We start from the raw sequence: 15581 nt of genomic DNA on the forward strand, positions 1-15581 counted from the left end.
GGCGTGGAGCGCCCCGGGGGAGGCGGCGTGAACGGGCCTCTCCAGGTGGAGTGTCATCTGTTGTAGTGGGGCGCCCCTTTACCGTTTCAGTTGCCATTCCGTCCGTTTTTGGTCCACTGTGTCAAAAGCCGCAATTCAGCTGAGTTGCGCCCACTCTTGCGGTGCAGCGATAGGCGGCTGTCACAGGACTCTCAAAATGGCGGCAGGCTGTTTCCTTTTTGGGCCTGGTCCACTGAAATGGCCCTGGGACACCTTGGAAATCGGACGCTTGTCTGCTAGGTCTTGGACCTCATTCTCGAAAGCGTCCCCTCCGCCTTGAGAATTCATCAAAAGTTTTGGGGGCTCCGACTCCTGCAGGCTTCTGGTGGGGAGCGGCTGCCATGATTGCTCGCGGAATGACCACGACTGAGCTACGAGATGGTGGTGCTTTCATGCTGACGCCAGCTTCAGTCTGAAACATCCAGAAACAAGGTGGGGCTTTCATCGTTTGGGGAAAAAAAAAAGTTTTCATCCTATGAAAAGTGTTGTTTTTAGGTCACATGATCAAGCCTTCCATCATTAGGAAACCAAAAGTAAAATGAACCAATGAAAAGTTTTATAAACAAGTCACATGACCTGTTATGCGGCATAGGGTGTAACATTAGGAGAAAATACGTTGGCACGTGAGGCGGCGTCAGTAGCGGACCGATGTGCGAATAGGCCGAAGGCAACACAACGCGCCAAGATCTGGATGGCACCGAGGTGGTGTCCAGCAAGTTGCAGCACTGGTGTGGCCATCCTACAATGCTGAAAGTCGGCGTGGGGCGCCCCGTTGGCCTGTGAGTTTGCGTCAGTAGCGGACCAATGTGCGAATAGGCCGAAGGCAGCACAACGTGCCAAGATCCGGATGGCACCGAGGTGGTGTCTAGTAAGTTGTCGCACTGGTGTGGCCATCCAACAATGCTGAAAGTCGGCGTGGGGCGCCCCGTTGGCCTGTGAGTTTGCGTCAGTAGCGGACCGATGTGCGAATAGGCCGAAGGCAGCACAACGCGCCAAGATCCGGATGGCACCGAGGTGGTGTCTAGTAAGTTGCCGCACTGGTGTGGCCATCCAACAATGCTGAAAGTCGGCGTGGGGCGCCCCGTTGGCCTGTGAGTTTGCGTCAGTAGCGGACCGATGTGCGAATAGGCCGAAGGCAGCACAACGCGCCAAGATCCGGATTGCACCGAGGTGGTGTCTAGTAAGTTGCCGCACTGGTGTGGCCATCCTACAATGCTGAAAGTCGGCGTGGGGCGCCCCGTTGGCCTGTGAGTTTGCGTCAGTAGCGGACCGATGTGCGAATAGGTCGAAGGCAGCACAACGCGCCAAGATCCGGATGGCACCGAGGTGGTGTCTAGTAAGTTGTCGCACTTCTGTGGCCATCCTACAATGTTGAAAGTCGGCGTGGGGCGCCCCGTTGGCCTGTGAGATGGCGTCAGTAGCGGACCGATGTGCGAATGGGGCCAAAGGCAGCGCAACAATATTTTCTGATTTGAAGACACCACAAGGCGCTGAGATGCCAAGATCCGGATGGCACCGAGGTGGTGTCTAGCAAGTTGTGGCACTGGTGTGGCCATCGTACAGTGGTAAAAGTCGGCTTGGGGCGCCCTGTTGGCCTGTGAGATGGTGTCAGTAGCGGACTGATGTGTGAATGGGGCCAAAGGCAGCGCAACAATATTTTCTACTATATTTTCGGAGTAGAAGACACCACAAGGCGCTGAGATGCCAAGATCCGGATGGCACCGAGGTGATGTGTAAGTTGCGGACGGATGTGCGAATGGGGCCAAAGGCAGCTCAACAATATTTTCTGAAGAGAATACACCACAAGGCGCTGAGATGCCAAGATCCGGATGGCACCGAGGTGATGTCTAAGTTGCGGACCGATGTGCGAATGGGGCCAAAGGTAGCGTAACAAGATTTTCTGTATGGAAGATACCACTAGGCGTTGAGATGCCAAGATTCGGATGGCACCGAGGTGATGTCTAGGAAGTTGTGCCACTGGTGTGGCCATCGTACAATGGTAAAAGTCGGCGTGGGGCGCCCTATTGGCCTGTGAGATGGTGTCAGTAGCGGACTGATGTGCGAATGGGGCCAAAGGCAGCGCAACAATATTTTCTGACTGACACCACAAGGCGCTGAGATGCCAAGATCCGGATGGCATCGAGGTGATGTCTAAGTTGCGGACTGATGTGCGAATGGGGCCAAAGGCAGCGTAACAATATTTTCTGTATGGAAGATACCACTAGGCGTTGAGATGCCAAGATTCGGATGGCACCGAGGTGATGTCTAGCAAGTTGGTGTGGTCATCCTACAATGCTGAAACTCGGCGTGGGTCACCCCATTAGCCTGTGAGATGGCGTCAGTAGCGGACCGATGTGCGAATAGGCCGAAGGCAGCACAACGCGCCAAGATCCGGATGTCACCGTGGTGGTTTCATAGTTGAGAGGCACTTCATCTGCAGTGGGGCGCCGAGATCCGGATGGCACCGAGGTGATGTCTAGCAAGTTGCTGTACTTGTGTGGTCATCCTACAATGCTGAAACTCGGCGTGGGTCGCCCCATTAGCCTGTGAGATAGCTGTTCTTTGGATTTGGGCCTGGTCCACTAAAATGGCCCTGGGACACCTAAGAACTCGAACGCTCGATTTTTTTTTCCTTTCCTGTACATGCAAAAAAAGGTAAATGCCCGGTATGTTACACGCTTCATCTGCCACGATGAACTCTCCAGAGGAACCGAAAAAATATATAGTTGTGGTAACTATACCATGCATCGTCATATGGAGAGGTGGCACCAATTAATTATAGTGCTGCATAAAAGAGAGATTTGGAGGAGAACCCCTGACCTGCTAGTACATTCATCAAAGAAGTGGCACTGAGAGCTTCAGAGGCAAGGGAAACGGTCCCAAATATTTAGAAGAACTTTGGAAAGATTAAAATGACATGTTTAGATTGTAGTAAATTAATTTCATGTGGGCAGATGAGTGTTACTCTAATAAATACAGCATATGAACATCATCATAGTCGATGGTTGGTAGAGACATTTTGACTATATCCTGGACCTGCCCGTCCTCGCCCAAAATGGCGCCGGAATAAATGGGACTCGTAACTCCTTGTTGTGTACTGGTTGCAGAACCTTGAAATCACGAGATACGTATGCAGTTTTGAAGCACATGGCGGGCGGGGACGAGAATTGATTGAATATTTCGACATCCCTATTGATATTAAGTTCTGATGTGTTATTGATTACTGTACTGTTGAAAATTCGAATTAACGTCACCCATGGTACTTGCCCGCAAATGTATATCTAGATAATTTTATTGTAACTGGCCCTGTCGTATTTTAATTATAAAATGTACGTCCACCGATTCCGTAACTGTTAGACACCTTAGTTTTTGCAACCTAATGGCCCGCCCGTTACGTTCCTCTACAGTGTAAATGTCTATTCATCATATACGATTACAGTTTGCTCCGTGGCAGGCCCACGTGGTTATAGGCTCGTATTTGTATAATGAAATTTTCACAATAAAGGTTTTTAAAAGAAAACATGGTAGTAGTGTATACATTGGTAAAGTTTTTAATAATAGTCACTGTTTTAGAATCATTAAAAGGCAAGTGAAATAAAGCAGACCAATTACATGAAGGGTAAAAGGTATAATACGAAGGAACGCAGTAAAGATAAATGGTCAAGGGCTGTTGTGTTTTCTATTCCTGCAACATAAAGTGATCGATAAGAATCTCATATTCAGGCGTATCGGCGACTAAGACAGCAGGTCGACCCTCTTTTGCTCAACGGCTCCGTCATGGGACGAAGAAACGCTCTTTTTCTCGAAAAAAGAATATATTTTACTTGCAGGACAGTTGTAAAATTTCCGGGAAAGTACATTAGCCTGGAACATTATAACATATATTTAAGAGAAAATAATGTTCGGAAGTAATTAAAAGCGTAATTTTTAGGTGATATGACCAAGGCTTTCATCATTAGAATAAGAAAAGTAAAATGAACCAATGAAAAGTTTTATTAACAAGTCACATGACTTGTTATGCTTACGTTACGCGCTGCGCGCCCCGGATGACTTCCGGATGCGCTAACGCGGCGCGTCATATGACGCATTACGCGACAACGCAGGTCCAGAATATAGTCAAAATGTCTCCACCAACCAGCGGTCGAAACACAACCCCTTTCAGCAGGCTAAATAGTTCTGTTAAATGACAACAGAAAGGACAGGCAACAAGAACCATCAGTCAAAGAGGGGAGGGCTAGTTCTTCTCTACCGGGTTACATTGGGGCGCTACCGGAACTGATCGAATTGGTAGTCTACAGTGTTTCTGGATGTTTCAGACCGAAGCTGGGGTTAGCATGAGAGCAGCACCATTTCGTAGCTCCGTTGTGGCCATTCCGCAACCAATCATGGCAGCCGCTCTTTATCGTTATTTTGGGCGGGGTGGGTGGCGGAGCCGAGCTGTTTTGCAGCCATCATTGTGTGGAGTTCAGTTCATCTCACTAGTTTTGTATTTGTCATGAGGGGTTGTTCCTAATGTTTCTATTTTAGCGAGGTCAAAAAGAGATCCCATTAGTGGCCTACTGATTTTGCTCGATTCCTTTTCTTTTTTTTTACACGATTTTTCGTTATCTGCAAAGACTAAACAGAGTATTGCGACTCTGTGTTTGTTTGTAAATAGAGAATGAACCAAAGAGAACTAATTCTAAAACAGTAAATACTTGGATAACAATCAATCAAATGGAGAGAGAAGCAGGCACGATGGATTACAACGGGGGCAAAGGCCTGCGTTAACTACCTTTCACTATCTGCAAAGAGAGAGTACTCCTAATAGAAATGAGGGGGGGGGGGCACCATTCAAAGCAGATCAGTGTGCATAAACACGAAAATGTTTTCACTTACCACGTACTTGACATTCGACAGCTTATGATATTTGCTATTAAAAAACCATTGAAATTCACTGAAAAAACCATAGGTTATAGACCATATATAGTTAGGAATTAGCATTTACAAAACCTTGAAAATTCACTGAAAAAACCATAGGTTATAGACCATATATAGTTAGGAATTAGCATTTAAAAAACCTTATTTTACTCACACAAAACCATTGAAATTCCATATATAGTTAGTTGCACTAACTATATATCGCGCACCCGCAATCCACTGCTGATCATGTCACATATTACATCATTCATGACATGGTCAGTGACATCACTGATGACATCACTGATGACATCTCAAATGACATCACTGATGACATCACTGATGACATCTCAAATGACATCACTGATGACATCATCCAGTGACTGTGTGTTTCTGTAAAGTTTAAATATGTTTTAGATATTGAAGAATGAGTAGATGTATAACTGTCTGGACGAAGGATTTAGTAGGTGCATGGTATATATAGTTAGGATTTTTTCTCTATGGGATTTTTGAAAATTCTATGTCTAATAACTTTGGCGTTTGTGGACGGAATTGGCTGAAATTTTCAGGAAAATGGAACATTTTGTTTCTGAGCAGCCACTGAAAATTTGGGGGGGGGGGTTTGTCAAGGGGGGGCTGAGAAAAAAGGGGGGTCCCAAAACGTGTTTTTCCCATGTTAATTTCCATAGGGCGGTTGGCCTCACTTTTAGCCCGAACGGCTGAATGGATTTGCATGAAACTTGCCAAAATTGTAGGGACTGTTAGCCCGATGTGCCTTTGCTAGGTCTCAATATATGTGCTCCAGTGGATTTTGATAAATTAACGTTCAAAAAAGATATATATCTGTAAGCGCTCCGGGTAGCGCTCCGGTTCGCGTACTTGACGCGTAACGGAACTTCGCGAAGCGAAGCTGATTGGCTCTCCGGTGTCTGTCAACATTCTAAACAGTCCGGAGCGGCCGCCATCTTGTCTCTCGGTAGGATCGAGAGACAAGAGGAGGCCAAAACAAAGGGGGAAATGACCATAAGGGGGCATAGTAGATCCTCCCTCACCCTCTAGGTTTGATGTGGAGGCTTTAAAAGGGCCCCGCGGGGCAAAAAAAAAAAAAAGAAAAATCGTTTTTTTTGCGTGGGGAGCGCCCGGTACGCTTTTGTGCAATGGGCGGTGGTAATCTAAATGATGAGGGGGGGGCAGCGTTCAAAGCACAACAGCGTGCATAAACACGAAAATGTTTTTATCTACCACGTACTTGACTTATCTCTCTGAGATGCATTCCCTTGTGTTTCGGCAATGGTAGTCTGTTCATTACATAGATCGCCCGAGGGCGGTAGTACAGACCGTGCGTAGGAAAGGGTCAAAAGCCAGGGGTATAGGAGTATGTAACAAGCGAGCCATTTAATTGAAAAAACTAAACGTGACAAACGGTTGCAGGATCAGTGAAGGTTGATTTTATAATTGAAAGTATAACAGGATCAGTTACAATAAAATCGTCCATACGCACACCATGGGCGAGTATCATGGGTAACATTACTTCGAAGCTTTATTAATACAATAATCAATAATGAAAAATCGACATCAATAGGGTTGTCCGTATTCCCAGTCAGTACCCTTCCCCGCCCGCCATGTGCACAAAGACCCCATACATCCCCCATAACGTCAAGGCTAAGTAACTAGAACGTCATAAGGAGTTGCAAGTCGCTCCCATACTGGCGCCATTTTGGTCGAGGCCAGGCAGGTCCAGAGTATAGTTCAATGTCTCCAATAAGTAGCGGCAGGACCAGAATCCCTTTCGGCAGTTCTGGCTTCGTCATTACGAGCACTAGAAAACAAGACATTCTGGGCAATACCACCCTTGACGCAGCCCTTTATTCTACAAGATGGTGTCTTTCAAAAGCCAGGGGTATAGGAGTATGTAACAAGCGAGCCATTTAATTGAAAAAACTAAACGTGACAAACGGTTGCAGGATCAGTGAAGGTTGATTTTATAATTGAAAGTATAACAGGATCAGTTACAATAAAATCGTTCATACGCACACCATGGGCGAGTATCATGGGTAACATTATTTCGAAACTTTATTAATACAATAATCAATAATGAAAAATCGACATCAATAGGGTTGTCCTTATTCCTAGTCAGTACCCTTCCCCACCCGCCATGTGCACAAAGACCGCATACATCCCCCATAACGTCAAGGCTAAGTAACTAGAACGTCATAAGGAGTTGCAAGTCGCTCCCATACTGGCGCCATTTTGGTCGAGGCCAGGCAGGTCCAGAGTATAGTTCAATGTCTCCAATAAGTAGCGGCAGGAGCAGAATCCCTTTCGGCAGTTCTGGCTTCGTCATTACGAGCACTAGAAAACAAGACATTCTGGGCAATACCACCCTTGACGCAGCCCTTTATTCTACAAGATGGTGTCTTTCAAAAGCCAGGGGTATAGGAGTATGTAACAAGCGAGCCATTTAATTGAAAAAACTAAACGTGACAAACGGTTGCAGAATCAGTGAAGGTTGATTTTTTAATTGAAAGTATAACAGGATCAGTTACAATAAAATCGTCCATATGCGCACCATGGGCGAGTATCATGGGTAACATTACTTCGAAGCTTTATTAATACAATAATCAATAATGAAAAATCGACATCAATAGGGTTGTCCGTATTCCCAGGCAGTACCCTTCCCCGCCCGCCATGTGCACAAAGACCGCATACATCCCCCATAACGTCAAGGCTAAGTAACTAGAACGTCATAAGGAGTTGCAAGTCGCTCCCATACTGGCGCCATTTTGGTCGAGGCCAGGCAGGTCCAGAGTATAGTTCAATGTCTCCAATAAGTAGCGGCAGGACCAGAATCCCTTTCGGCTGTTCTGGCTTCGTCATTATGAGCACTAGAAAACAAGACATTCTGGGCAATACCACCCTTGACGCAGCCCTTTATGCTACTAGATGGTGTCTTCCATTCAGAAAATATTGTTGGCAGCATTTTGAAAGGAAAGATAAACGGCCGTTCTCCTAGTGAGTCTCACATTGTTACATTTATGAAGAATGTTGAAGAGTAGTATGTTGAAAATCTGAAGCCATCGTTCTACAAACTCTCAACCAGCCTTGGATGGAAAAATGCTGAAGAATGTACAAACTGAAAACCAGTTTTTGTCTGCATAGCATCAGCAGCAACACTTGAGTCAGCTTTGTGTGAAGCCGCCATCTTGATCCAATCAATACCGTCCCCCTGCACACATTCAGGGACCAGGCCGCATTGCGAGGGCACCGCAAGACGTGTCTTCAGGTCAAACGGATTGTGGGACAAGGTCCAGAATGAAGAGTCACCAAAAGGCAAAAAGTTCCGCCGGACCCCGGGAGCCGGCCCCCTATGTCGGGGGCGATCTCAGGCCACACCAGGGCAACAAGACTTGGGGAGGGGGCAGGAGCCAAGCGCCCCCTCCCAGTCCGCGCCACCACACCGCCCCTCGGGGGCCTCCGTCGAGCGGTTCAGGGAGGCACCGCAGGCAGCGGTTCTTCAGATCAGTGGCTCTCACCGGCAAGGCTCCCCTCCGTCAGCAGCGATCGTTGGCGCTGTGGTTGCGGCCGGAGGCCCCGCCTAGTCAACGCCCCGGCCTCTCCATGTCGTAGGCCGCAAGAGTGGGCGCAACTCAGCTGGATGGCGGGTGAGACGCTGTAGCCGCAAGAGTAGGCGAAACTCAACCGGCCGAGTGAGGCACTGTGCCGCAAGAGCGGGCGGAACTCAGCTGGCCGAGCGAGGCACTGTGCCGCAAGAGTGGGCGAAACTCAGCTGGCCGAGTGAGGCACTGTGCTGCAAGAGCGGGCGGAACTCAGCTGGCCGAGCGAGGCACTGTGCCGCAAGAGTGGGCGGAACTCAGCTGGCCGAGCGAGGCACTGTGCCGCAACAGTGGGCGCAACTCAGCTGGCCGAGCGAGGCACTGTGCCGCAAGAGCGGGCGTAACTCAGGTGGCCGAGCGAGGCACTGTAGGTCTTCCTCTCACAAAGATGAAAGTCAGAGTGAGGAAACAAGGAGGGGTTTTCATCATTTGGGACAAAAAAAAATAGTTCTAAACCAATGAAAAGTGTCATTTTTAGGTCACATGACCTAGCCTTACATCATTAGGAAACCAAAAGTGAAATGAACCAATGAAAATTTTTATTAACAAGTCACATGACCTGTTATGCTTACATTACGCTCTCCGCGCCGCGCCCCGGATCGCTTCCGGGAAGCTGTGCTTCGCGCCTCGCTTCGCGCATCGGGTGCGCTAACGCGGCGCGTCATATGATGCATTACGCGACAACGCGATACTACAGTGTTTCTGGATGTTTCAGACTGAAGCTGGCGTCAGCATGAGAGCACCCCGTGGCTACGTCGTGACCGTTCCGCGAGCAATCATGGCAGTCGCTCCCCACCGGAAGTCTGCGGGAGTTGAGGGCCCCGGTGACTCTTGTTGAATCTTCAAGGCTGAGGGGACGCTCATGCCCATGCCCTAGCAGTCAAGCGTCCAAGTTCCAGGGTTGCCCAGAGCCATCCTTGCAGGCCAGGCCCAAGTCTGTGGAGCCGACCGCCATTTCGTGAGCTCCGTGGCAGCCGCCTGTCGCTGTACCGCCAGAGTGGGTGCAATTCAGCCGGATGGCGGGTGAGACGCTGTAATAGCAAGAGCAGGCGCAACTCAGCTGGCCGAGAGAGGCACTGTGCCGCAAGAGTGGACGTAACTCAGCTGCCGAGTGAAGCGCTGAGGTGCAGCTGAGAAACCTCCACCTGGGGAGGTGGGGGAGGCTCGTTCGCGCCGCCTCTCCCTTCCAGTGCACCCCACGCCGTCTCCTGGCGCAGGTATATGTGATGGTCGGACCAGGGCACCGCAGGACGTGTCTTCAGGTCAAACGGATTGTGGGACAAGGTCCAGAATGGAAGAGTCACCAAAAGGCTAAAAGTTCCGCCGGACCCCGGGAGCCGGCCGCCTACGTCGAGTGAAGCGCTGGGGCGCAGCTGTGAAACCTCCACCTGGGGAGGTGGGGGAGGCTCGTTCGCGCCGCCTCTCCCTTCCAGTGCACCCAACGCCGTCTACTGGCGCAGGTATATGTGATGGTCGGACCAGGGCACCGCAGGACGTGTCTTCAGGTCAAACGGATTGTGGGACAAGGTCCAGAATGGAAGAGTCATCAAAAGGCAAAAAGTTCCGCCGGACCCCGGGAGCCGGCCGCCTATGTCGGGGGCAATCTCAAGCCACACCAGGGCAACAAGACTTGGGGAGGGGGCAGGAGCCAAGCGCCCCCTCCGAGTCCGCGCCACCACACCGCCCCTCGGGGGTCTCCGTCAAGCGGCTCAGGGAGGCACCGCAGGCAGCGGTACTTCAGATCAGTGGTCTCACCGGCAAGGCTCCCCTCCGTCAGCAGCGATCGTTGGCGCTGTGGTTGCGGCCGGAGGCCCCGCCTAGTCAACGCCCCGGCCTCTCCATCTCGTAGGCCGCAGAGTAGTCGGGGAGAAATCCCGGGAATGGCGGCATGTATTTGGATCGATGTTGCAGCAGGCTGCCATGTAAATAGTTATTTAATAAAACGTTTTACCCTGTTACTTTGCTGGTGTGTTGTATATATTTATAATATTTGCATAGGGTTTGTCGTTATTTTGGGCGGGGTGGGCGGCGGAGCCGAGCTGTCTTGCAGCCATCATGGCGTCGAACTCGGTTCCTCTCACTAGTTTCATATTTCTCATGAGGGGTTGTTCCTAATGTTTCTATTTTAGCGAGGTCAAAAAGAGATCCCATTAGTGGCCTACTGATTTTGCTTGATTCCTTTTGTTTTTTCTAACGATTTTTCACTATCTGCAAAGACTAAACAGAGTATTGCGACTCTGTGCTTGTTTGTAAATAGAGAATGAACCAAAGAGAAGCAATTCCAAAACAGTAAATGCTTGGATAACAATCAATCAAATGGAGAGGGAAGCAGGCACGACGGATTACAACGGGGCAAAGGCCTGCGTTACCTACCCTTCACTATCTGCAAAGAGAGAATACTCCTAAAAGAAAAGAGGGGGGGGGGCAGCGTTCAAAGCACATCAGCGTGCATAAACACGAAAATGTTTTTACCTACCACGTATTTGACATTTTAAAGCTTTTGATATTTGCTAATAAAAAACCATTGAAATTCACTGAAAAAACCATAGGTTATAGACCATATATAGTTAGGAATTAGCATCTACAAAACCTTGAAAATTCACTGAAAAAACCATGGGTTATAGACCATATATAGTTAGGAATTAGCATTTACAAAACCTTATTTTACTCACACAAAACCATTGAAATTCCATATATAGTTAGTTGCACTAACTATATATCGCGCACCCGCAATCCACTGCTGATGATGTCACATATTACATCATTCATGACATGGTCAGTGACATCACTGATGACATCACTGATGACATCTCAAATGACATCACTGATGACATCACTGATGACATCTCAAATGACATCACTGATGACATCACTTCTTGACATCAATGGTCACATCACTGATGATATCATTCATGTGACAATACAATGCATCTCCTCACACTTTAATATAACCTCTGTTACACCCAGTGTTAAATACAGAATATAATTTTTTAAACCATTGACACACCAATACTAGTTACTACATACGCACTCACTGATTCCTACGTCTACACACACATTCACTCATTCACCCATACAATCATTCATACATACAATCACTCATCTTCACAACACTATCATATGCACTCATACACCTATGCAGACACTCACACTCTGCCACTCATCCATGGAGTTACTCACACACCTAGTCAGTCCTGTAAAGAATCAATCACACTTCCATTTTCTTGTCTATACAGTTAAACATAGAGTACCTTACATTTTCAAACATATAGTAATACATACTTACTCTCTTATACAATCATTGATACAAGAACACATTGATCTGCACAGAGTCACACACCTCCCAGCCAGCCACACACACACTCAGTCTCCCATACAAATACTTGGACAATCAATCAATAACCCATATAGTTAATCATATAGCTACTGATCAACACATGCAGCAGTTTACAGAACAACAGACATAATGATGCACAAATTAAGACAGTTTAGTCACTAACCCATGCATTCAGTGAGACACATTTAATCACTCACTCATACAGTCAGTCATGCACCTACTAAATCCTTCATCCAGACAGTTATACATCTACTCATTCTTCAATATCTAAAACATATTTAAACTTAACAGAAACACACAGTCACTGGATGATGTCATCATCAGTGATGTCATTTGAGATGTCATCAGTGATGTCATCAGTGATGTCATTTGAGATGTCATCAGTGATGTCATCAGTGATGTCACTGACCATGTCATGAATGATGTAATATGTGACATGATCAGCAGTGGATTGCGGGTGCGCGATATATAGTTAGTGCAACTAACTATATATGGAATTTCAATGGTTTTGTGTGAGTAAAATAAGGTTTTTTAAATGCTAATTCCTAACTATATATGGTCTATAACCCATGGTTTTTTCAGTGAATTTTCAAGGTTTTGTAGATGCTAATTCCTAACTATATATGGTCTATAACCTATGGTTTTTTCAGTGAATATATATATATATATATATATATATATATATAATGCTACAATCTAATTTTTCTTTAAAAAAAATAAAAAAAATGACTGGCAGTATACACCCAGGCATTAAATACCTGCTGCTGTAAGTCCTCTTAGCATTGCAATCTTTTGTGGCATAAAGACTAGAAAAGTGCGACACCCATTTATCGGGTGAGACAGTATAATGATAATTCTTTGCACTCTCAGATTTGGTTTGGGCTACTGTACGCCAGAAAGACCTATTATCATTTGTTTTGCTAACAGCTAACAAGTGTTGCCAGAGTTTTTCATCCCAGTCCGTTTCACCAGGACCAATAGTACCTTGCAAGTACTTCTGGTAATTTTAGACCTATATTCGGCCAAGATGGCCAACGTTAATGAGCTCTTGGCCAGTTTACACTCTTGGTTGAGCTACTTAGACTCCTTAAACAACATGAATTTCGCGTGAAAGACATCCTTGTAAAAAATATTTTTGCAGTTCCCCAAATAACTGGTTATGTACATTTAAAATGGGGATTTCCACTTTGTTGCACCCCACATATGCCTCTAAGTATACAACATATAAACTATAAATCTGAGAATATAGTTTTGACTTGACAGAACAATGGACCATGTAACATAGTGATGATTGTTTGTTATTAAAGGGGCTGAAACTATAGTATAAGATGTATTAACTTCTTGCTTCAGAGATTTGCCCATTAGTGTTACTTCAAGAGAGTTATGCTCACTATCTAAATGTGTTACCTCTTTCATATCAGCTAAAGGAGACTATAATCTCTCATCAATGAGGACATGATCTATGACATTGGTACACGTTCACCTCTTGAAGGTAGGCGCTATGTCACGATCGAGTTAGTTCGCTCATTGCATGCATTAAGTCCCCTACTAACTGTTAGAGAAGCCAGTTTAAGTGCAATAGTGGAGAAGATTTTGCTTGGTTGTCCTATCAATGACGGGATACCCTAAAATTCATCTTCCTCTCCAGTAATCTCATTAAGATATATCAAAGGTTCATAAGCAGTGTTAAAACCCCCTGCCACTATCATTTTTGTATTTGTCTGTAGGGTTTCCTAAACCTCTTCTAAGAGAAATAAAGTGGATGATTTATCAGATGCCCTTGTCGTTCTAACGTATAATTTATAAATGCCAATGTAAAACCGGTTGAAAAAAATCACAATAATCCCCATTAAATCAGGGCAATTTATATCCATTACTGTAAGAGAACAGATACACCCATTTCTAACTAAAATCATAAGATCCCTCAATTGCTCTCCCGATTCGCTCTGGAGGCGTTGCTTCTACACTAAAGGTAGTAAACCCTTCTAAAAAAACGTTTTCTGAGCCCAGCTTTCTTGGAGCATACAAATATCATGTTCTTCAAAAATCGACACCCAGTTTAGATCATCCAGCTTTGAACCCAGTCCCGCCACATTCCATGATAATAACCTACTACCAGATAGCGGACAATCATTCCTATTGGAACTGATGCTCTTTGAAACATTGTCTATGCTGGCCATAGGTAACTGAACAGATGTTTTTTCTAAAGTGCAGCAATTTATCAAGGGGTTACTCTTATTTTCAATGACCTGACTAATATCATCTGTTCTTATGGATGATGTACAGCTACCATTATAGATCACCTTAGAGTTTACATTGGTTACTTTACGAAGAATATTCTTGTTTGACAAACAAGGAATCAGTTCACATTTGTTTGATAGACAATCAATTTTCTCCAAATTAGATGTATCAACAGGTAAAAGGGTTGTGGTACCACTGGGAGAGGGGCCAGACACATTCCTATTAGGCTGTCTTGTTGTGGCCAAAGGCGGAGGGAGTGCTTTAAGCCTTATTCCCAAGGGTTTGGCCCCTGCTAGATGACAAGTATGCAATTAAAAATTATTACGATTTTTGACCATATATTTAGAACACAAGACAACTTGTATGTAACTATATGAATATAAATTAAGTGAACATCTTTTTACATGCACAATGTCTAATCTGATCACAGAAAGACATTTACGCATCACCCTGAGCCAATGAGTCTCTTTGTTAATCAAAGCTTCTGGGTCCTTGAAAGATTCTGGTTATAGTTTCGGGACTTGAGCCATATACATTGTTGAACTGGTAGAAATGGCCCTGAACGCTTGTTCCAGGTATCATAACTGTTTGTAGAGTATCTTCTTAATGAAAGAGAGAACAGTGGTCGTGTGTTGTCTACTAAATATGAGCAACTTTCACTATAATGCGATCTTTGAACCTTCAAGGTGTCTCCAGGCGGTACTTTGGTGGTTGGGTATTTCAAGTGATTTAGCATATGCTGTGTATGGAGTCTATATGAGCCCGCAAGAGTGTTTAGGTTGGAGACTCTGCTTAGTGGTCTTTCAGAAACATCCATTTTGTCTCGGGGTGTTTTATTCACAAGATTCATGGTCAAATTTGGCTCCACACTGATTGCAGGATCTAAAACATTGCCTTGTTGGGTTTTCGGAGGGGGCTCATAAGTGTCTTTATTACATCTATGATCCTGGAAGGAATAACAAGTTTAAGCTAATAAACTAGTAACTTGGGCAAACAGGGAGAGAAGTAGACATTTACGATGATTCAATCTATAGTCCAGTGCTTCAATATTAAGTGATCCCCATGTGCATTTTTTGCAGTGCCAGTAAACTGGACTGGATTACTTTCAGGTGTAGGCACATTATGTGTAATAGTATCTTCATCCGAGCCAATAGATTGTACTGTGTCAAAACAATTAGGATAAGGCACGTAAGGAACAATATTTGTTTTAAGATATAGAGAACATGGGGTCAAACTGATCAGTTCAGGACTACACATTTCTCTAGAGCTTGAAGGAACTTGCTCTGTGGAGTTCAGGTGGTCATAAGATACTATACTTGGCACGATCATCACAGAATGTACATCAGATGACTGGGGTATTTTGGCAGCGTTAGGTAGGAATGTGATTATATGCATACACATAATCTAATGCAAAAGCATAATGGTTGAATTAGTCAGTCTATTCACCATTC

Source organism: Lissotriton helveticus, chromosome 2_1 (assembly GCF_964261635.1).
Source record: "Lissotriton helveticus chromosome 2_1, aLisHel1.1, whole genome shotgun sequence".
NCBI lineage: Eukaryota > Metazoa > Chordata > Amphibia > Caudata > Salamandridae > Lissotriton > Lissotriton helveticus.